We start from the raw sequence: 8747 nt of genomic DNA, 5'->3' as shown, positions 1-8747 counted from the left end.
TGCTAACCTTGAATACATTACTTTTATTCTTTTATTCGTTTCAGTCATTTGACTGCGGCCATGCTGGAGCACCGCCTTTAGCTGAACAAATTGACCCCAGGACTTATTCTTTGTACGCCTAATACTTATTCTATCAGTCTCTTTTGCCGAACTGCTAAGTTACAGGGACATAAACACACCAGCATCGGTTGTCAAGTGATGTTGGAGGGACAAACATAGACACACACACACACATATATATATATATATATATATATAGTGAAGGCGCATGGCTCAGTGGTTAGAGCATCGAGCTTACGATCGTGAGGTTGTGAGTTTGAATCTAAGTTGCATGTCTAGACATCCTCATATATATCTAAATATATTTAAATGTATGTATATATGTACATATGTATGAATGTATGTACGTATATGTGTATATATGTATGTATGTATGTATGTATGTATGTATGTATGTGTATGTGTATGTATGTGTGTACGCATGTACATTTCCATTTGTCTATTTGCATGTATACGTGTCTGTACATGTATGTCCGTATACATATGTACATGTATATACATATGCGTGTATGTATGTATGTATGTGTGTGTATATGCATGTACATTTCCATTTGTGTGTATGTGTCTATATGGATGTATATATGTATAGGTGTGTGTATGTGTATATACATGTACCTTTCCATTTGTGTGTGTGTATGTGTGTGCATACATATATGCGTATACATGTATGTCTGCATACACATGTCCAAGTATATACGCATGTGTCTATGTGTTGATTATTCATTCCTGTTCAACAGTTAGGCCAACTGCAGGCCCCCACCCTATCTTTTACGTACCTCCCAGACCAGTTTTACTTAACACACCCACTGCTGTTTTCCGTCCACTGTACAACCAATTTCTATATCGCTTTGTCTAAACATTGTGTGTCTGTGTGTTGTGTTTACGTCTGTGCCTGTATGTTTATACATATATATATATATCTATTTCACTTCAATATAAACAACATATACAAACATTACATGCGTACATATTTACAAACGAAGAGAGAGAAAGTGAGGTGTGTTCTAGAAATATACAAGAAAGGTGTGTGTGTGTATGTGTGAGTGTGTATATATATATATATACTTAGGCGCAGGAGTGGCTGTGTGGTAAAAAGCTTGCTTCCCAACCATATGGTTCCGGGTGCAGTCTTGGGCCAACCAAAGCCTTGTGAGGGGATTTGGTAGATGGAAACTGAAAGAAGCCCATCATATATACGTATGTGTGTGTGTGTGTGTATATATATATATATATATACATACATATATATATGTATGTATATATATATATATATGTGTGTGGAGGCGCAATGGCCTAGTGGTTAGGGCAGCGGACTCGCGGTTTCGATTCCCAGACCGGGCGTTGTGAGTGTTTATTGAGCGAAAACACCTAAAAGCTCCACAACGCACAGCGGTGATCCCTGCTGTACTCTTTCACCACTCTTTCTCCCACTCTTTCTTCTGTTGGCCGGCTCGCTTAGCCAGCGGGGTGGCGTCATTCGAAGGCTAAAACAATGCGAAGTGCATTGTGACCAGCGATGTATAACAACATCTGATGGTCTGGTTGGTCACGTGATCACATGATATATGTATATATTTATATATATATATATGTATATGTATATGTATATATATACCATGATAAACATCGCAGGTGTGTATGCAGCTGTGAGGGGAAATCGTCAAATCACCATCCATGAGTTATCAGAGGATGTGCAGATTAGTTATGGTTCAGTTCAGTCTATTGTCATTGAAGATTTGAGTATGAGATGTGTGTCTGCCAAGTTTGTGCCAAAACTACTTTCAGCTGACCAAAAAGTCACTCAGGTTTCAGTTGTGAAAGATCTCCTTGATTGCGTTGTGAATAATGGTAATCTTTTGAAAACTTTGCGTAGGCCTCTGAGTTGGTATCACCAAGCCTTTTGGCAAAATTTGATGCAGATTCTCTGCTCAACTTTTTCTGCTGTGGTCAATGTGATGATCACGTTACTTCCATGCATTTCTGTAAACAGCAGAAGTGAACTGGAACATTAAAACTTAGAGTTCAAGGACAACCTGTGCCAAGCAGCTTCAAACTGCGTGTTTTAGCTTCGATACTATGGCAACAGTCTGGATACATATTGATAAGACCAAGTATATGTTTGCGCACATGTGCACACACATACACACACACATTGTATGTGTTTAGTGATCAGTTTAACTGATGTTTATATGTCATATATGTTTATATGCTTAAAGATACATATATAAAAGTTTTATTAAGAAGCTGTAAAAGCTATAAAATGCAATTGTATATATATGTGTGTATATATATATATATTATATAAAATCTGTTCTGTTAGTGTGTGTGTCTTCTAGGATCTCGGGCATCCTCCATCCGATTGCTCTCAAAATTGATATGTAGATATCGCCAGTATCAGGGCATGTATAAGTCTTGAAAAAATTACAAAAATCGATTCCAGGTGAAAATGCAATCGATAAAGCCGTGGAAACGTGCATTTGTACGTGCAAATACATCAGCTGTTGCGATCTACTTACTGGTACGTTAAACTCTTCGGTTTCATATTTGTGTGAATAAAATCGTTTTTCTTGGAATAGAAAAAAGTCTATCTTTATTTCCTCTTTTGCTGGTGTCTCAAATTTAGGTTAAATCAGTGTTTCTCAAAGAGGAGGCATATGGGACAGTCGGACAAGTTGTTTTGAGAAAATTTGGTTTAAATGCTTGACAACTCAGCACCGTCCATTGGACGGGGGGGGGGATTGCTCGTATATATACATATATATATAATATATATATATATATATATATATATATATATATATTATATATATATATATTCTTTTACTCTTATTTTCTCATGTGTTTCAGTCATTTGGAGAACCACCTTTAGTTGAACAAATCAACACCAGGATTTATTTTTTATAAGCGCACAACTTATTCTATCAGTCTCTTTTGCCAAACTGCTAAGTTACCAACATCGGTTATCAGGTGAGTGGGTGGCGGGGTGACAACAAATATAGACACACAAATGCACACACATGTATATTTATATATGACAATCTTCTTTTAGTTTCCATCATCCAAATCCATTTACAAGGCTTTGATCAATCCGAGGCTATAGTAGAAGACACTTGGCCAAGGTGCCACTCAACAGGACTAAACCCAGAACCATGTGGTTGGGAAGCAAGCTTCTTAACACACAGCCACATCCATGCCTATATATATATATATATATATATATATATATATATATCCTAGATGTACCCCTCATGATCCGTTGGGTCACAACCACTCCAAGTTGAAAATGTCTGTGCGCAATGGGAAAAGGAAAAATACTTTATTGAACATCATGCAATAAAATTCTTAAATAATACAGTTCTCCTCTCTTTTGTGTGATAACATAAACACAACCAAGTGTTTCTTCTTTGAAAGCGTTCAAATGGCCTTAAATTTTTTTTTCCCTCACTTTCTTCTTTGCCATTCTTTGTTCCAAGTGAAATACACGGGTACTTCAGCATAAAGTAATGTTTTTGCAAAGTCATTGTTGATGCACAATGAAAAGAATTCTATCAATGTTGTTCTCACATGTCGCTCATTGACAGCCATATATCTGCGGCTATCTATCTGCAGCTTTATATAGCTATGGTAAGACCTCACCTGGAATTTGCATCACCGGTCTGGAACCCCTATCTTGCCTGCCCAGGACATCAATCGTCTGGAAGCTGTTCAGCGACGTGCAACCAAAAGAATACCCTCCATCAGGCATTTGCCATATCCTGAACGCCTTACATCCCTGGGCATGGACACATTGAAACTCCGACGTCTGGCAGCTGACTTGGCAGACACCCATAAAATTATCAACCATCGCACAAACAATAACTCTGAGCACCTCTTCAAACTCCACCCATCTAACACCCGTGGACATATTTACAAAGTAAGAAAACAGCACAGCTCCCATGACTTCAGGAAACATTTTTTCACGCTGAGAGTTGCTGAAGCATGGAACAAACTGCCGGCATTGGTTGTTAGTTGTCGGAGCACTGCATCCTTCAAAACTTCCATGCTTTCTGAGATTCGCCAACACTACACCTGATTTTCTCCCCTCCATACACTCACAAGCATGTATCTGACTCATACATTGTTCGCTTTCCAGACATTTGTACATTACTGTATGTACTTTATATGCACTTTCTGACAAGTTGTGGTGCACCTGAGCACTGTATACAATAATTTCATTATTATTATATTATTATTATATATTTCCTCATAATTTCTTTGTTTGTCTCGTAGATAAACTTGCAGTTTCACTATTGCAGGAGTTCTTTTATGAACTGAAAATCCTAAACTGGACGTAACTGCTTTGGATGGTCCAATATGCCTACTCATTATCACAGCAGCTTGGTCATTTCCTTTCAGTGTGTACTTAATGACGTACTTAATTTGACCTATTACAGTGGCATTTGAATGTCTTAAGAGAGTCTCATTAAGAGGTACAACCCGTTTGTTGTTTGTTCTTCCATTCTCATGTGATTCAACTCCTCCCATTGCAAATGATCTTTGTCTATAGAGATAGTCTCTCCGTCTGCTTTCCTGCCTTCTGATTAAGATGATAAAGATAAACATTTCATTTTAAATAAAATAGTAATTTTCAGCTTTAAAAAAAAAAATATCAAAAAAAATATCAAAAAAAATATCAGGAGTGGCTGTGTGGTAAGTAGCTTGCTAACCAACCACATGGTTCCGGGTTCAGTCCCACTGCGTGGCATCTTGGGCAAGTGTCTTCTGCTATAGCTCCGGGCCGACCAATGCCTTGTGAGTAGATTTGGTAGACGGAAGCTGAAAGAAGCCTGTCGTATATATGTGTGTATATATGTGTATGTATGTATGTGTATGTGTTTGTGTGTCTGTGTTTGTAACCGATGCTGGTGTGTTTACGTCCCCGGCACTTAGCGGTTCGGCAAAATAGACCGATAGGATAAGTACTGGGCTTACAAAGAATAAGTCCCGAGGTCGATTTGCTCAACTAAAGGCGGTGCTCCAGCATGGCCGCAGTCAAGTGACTGAAACATGTAAAAGAGTAAAAGAGTAAGAGTACCTGTGATTCAAAAATATTTCACAAAAATATAGGGAGGATCTCTATCTTTGAAGTTTACAGCACTCGCAAAGAAAGAAGAAAGCAAGAACAAAGGATGGACAACGGTAATTGACAGTACTTTTTGACTGGGGTCGATGTTTGTTCGTTCTCGAGCCATGCCTTGCTCATTAGGGCCGGCTTCCTGGTTTCCTTGGCGTATAGGTTCCCCACCTGGATGGGACGCCAGTCCGTCGCAGGTGAGATGCAAAGATGCAGGAGGAAAAAGTGAGAGAAAGTTGTGGCAAAAGAGTCAGCAGAAGTTCACCATTACCTTCTGCCCGAGCTGCGTGGAGCTTAGGTATTTCACTCATAAATACAATCATCGCCCGGTTTGAGATTCGAACCCACGATCCCTCAACCGCGAGTCCGCTGCTCTAACCACTAGGCCATGTGCCTCCACTGGGGGTCGATGTGATCCTTTACAATTTCAGACCTTGTGCCTATACTAGAAATGATTATTTTCCATCTTACTGTTAGCTTTGTTTAATTTTTGAGACATAAAAATATATTTTACAGTTTATTGTAGTTTATATTTTAAATTACATATATATGGGAGCACCAAAATCTTCTAAGTGCTTAGGGCCTCAATGGCACTTAATCCGGTCCTGCCTGGTTCTCTATAAGATGATGATTCATTTCTAAACTAATTTATACAAACGATATTGCTGCTGATATCAATGGCATTGATGGGCTTCAAGATTTCATTATTCCCTTGGCTACAAATGTATAAGAAACAAGTGGATGTCCAGATTCATGTTGATATGCCAAGTGCAAGAGTGCAGACAAGACTCCGCCAAAGCCTAGATATAACAATTTATGGCAGATGTATTAAGGAAGTGGTTAAGTAAGTAGTTTGTTTAGGATGTAAACCGGATTAGTTTGAAGAAATAATGAGATTGCTGTCAAGCACAGAAGTTTAATAAACAGCATGGGCAGATACTTTTTTTAAAACAAAAGCACGGTTTTTGAAATTAACTCAAATACTAACCAAAGTTGAAGTTAATATCTGTGTGTATATTATATATCATCATCATCATCATCATCATCTTCGGCGGCGGCGTCATCATCATCATTATCGTCATTGTCATCGTCGTCATCATCATCATCATTTAAACATCCATTTTTCACGGTGGAAATATATGTATATATATATATATAGTTAATCAAAACAAGAAAGCACAAAAAAGCACAACAACGCGAGGACATGGAACAAATATAGTATTATTGGACGCTCAGGAAAGAAGGAAAGAAGGAGGGTTTAATGTTTCGAGCGGAGCTCTTCTTCGGAAACATAGGAGAAGGAAAGATCCAGAGAAGGGAAGACGGAGGAAAAAAAATTGCCAACGGTACACACGAGGTCACATTTTGATATATATATATTTACATTATTTATGTAATGTAAATAATGTACATAATTCCTCATCTCTTAAATATAGGACTGTATTATCTAATTGGTACGGAGCCGACATTAGACTTCAGTGGAGTCATAGAGAGAAACTCCATCAGAAACTAGCTTGTCTTTCAAACCATCTAACTTTCTTGTGCAGATGTAGAGACTCAAAGCTAATACCACCTGGCTTGAATATAATGACACACCTGATGAAGGCTGGAGGGTATATCAGCCGAAACATTGTGTTAACAACAAACCTCATCAAGGCGGTGCACCAGCATGGCCACAGTCAAATGACTGAAACAAGTAAAAGAGAGAGGAAAGAGTATATAATAACAAAGGTGGCTAGATGCAATATAAAACCAAAAACAAAACAAAAGGAAACCGAACAACAATACACAACACACGAACTCATATAAAGAATCTTGCAAACCAAATCCCAAAACGAAATACAATAAATATTAACCCTAAAATACAACCCCATCGACATCATCATCATCATCATCATCACCACCACCACCACCACCACCACCACCACAGTCATTGGCATGATCATCATCACCGCCACCATCACCACCATCATCATCATCACCACCATCATCATCATCACCACCACATCATCGTCATCATCCTCATCGTCGTCATCATCATCGATGGGGCTCAATTTTATTGACTGAACCATCCAGTGAAATGCTTCAACATGGCCATAGTCTAATGCAGTGGTTTTCAACCAGGGTTCCGCGGAACCTTAGGGTTCCGCCAGTACGGTCCAGGGGTTCCGCAAGAAGTTACAAAAATGCTAAAATCGACAGTAATTTTTAATTCTCCTGTGCAGATATGTGTGCATAGGACAATTAAATTATTGCACAGGGGTTCCTCGAGCCAGTGAAATGTTTTCTTGGGGTTCCGCTCCAGCAAAAAGTTTGAAAAGCACTGGTCTAATGCCTGAAACCAGTAAATGATAAAAATAGTGTATATACATACACAAGAAATATATAGGGTATAGGGTAGAATGTGTATAGGGTGTATATAGAAATGTATATAGGTGAAGGTGTGTTAGGAATAGCAATAATGTTCACAATAGTGGCGGAAAGAAGAAAAGAGGTTTTATTTGAAACATTTTCCTTTTTGTTGTAATACAAAAGGCCTTGAGTCATGCGGAGAAGGCAACATTGGGAGGAAACAGAAGGTAACTGTGTTATAAGTGTGCGTTTATGTGTGTGTGTATGCGTACAGATACATTTCGTCATTTATATCTTTAAGTTCAAAAACACATTTTGATGTCAGTATGCTTATTACTCACATACACGCACACACATACATACACACACACGCATACATATATACACGCACATACACATAGATACACACACATACAGACAAACATACATATACACACACACATATAAATACATAGGTATATGCTGGTATAACCCACTCTTTCTGTATATACATATATATATATATGATGATGATATATATATATACTCTCTTTACTCTTTACTCTTTTACTTGTTTCAGTCATTTGACTGCGGCCATACTGGAGCACTGCCTTTAGTCGAGCAAATCGACCCCAGGACTTATTCTTTGTAAGCCTAGTACTTATTCTATTGGTCTCTTTTGCCGAACCGCTAAGTTATGGGGACGTACACATGCCAGCATCGGTTGTCAAGCAATGTTGGAGGGACAAACACAGACACACAAACAAATACACACATATATATATACATATATGTGACGGGCTTCTTTCAGTTTTCGTCTACCAAATCCACTCACAAGGCTTTGGTCGGCTCGAGGCTATAGTAGAAGACTCTTGCCCAAGGTGCCACGCAATGGGACTGAATCTGGAACCATGTGGTTGGTAAGCAAGCTACTTACCACACAGCCACTCTTGTGCCTATATATATATATATATATATAATATATATATATATATATATATATATATATATTTGTTAGAATTAAAATAAGGGTGCTGAATGATTACAACACCAGTCTGCTAGAAATAGACCCCAAATGATAAATCATTAAATAATGATTTCATCCTAATTATGTATAAAAATATATATTTGTTAGTATAGTTACTACAATCATCTATTATATATACACCATACATTCCTACAAGAAAAAAACATATATATATGTTTGTATGTATGTATATGTGTGTGTTTGTGTATGTGTGAA

This window comes from Octopus sinensis, linkage group LG25, assembly GCF_006345805.1.
Source record: "Octopus sinensis linkage group LG25, ASM634580v1, whole genome shotgun sequence".
Lineage (NCBI taxonomy): Eukaryota > Metazoa > Mollusca > Cephalopoda > Octopoda > Octopodidae > Octopus > Octopus sinensis.
Note: the sequence above shows the minus strand (reverse complement) of the source record.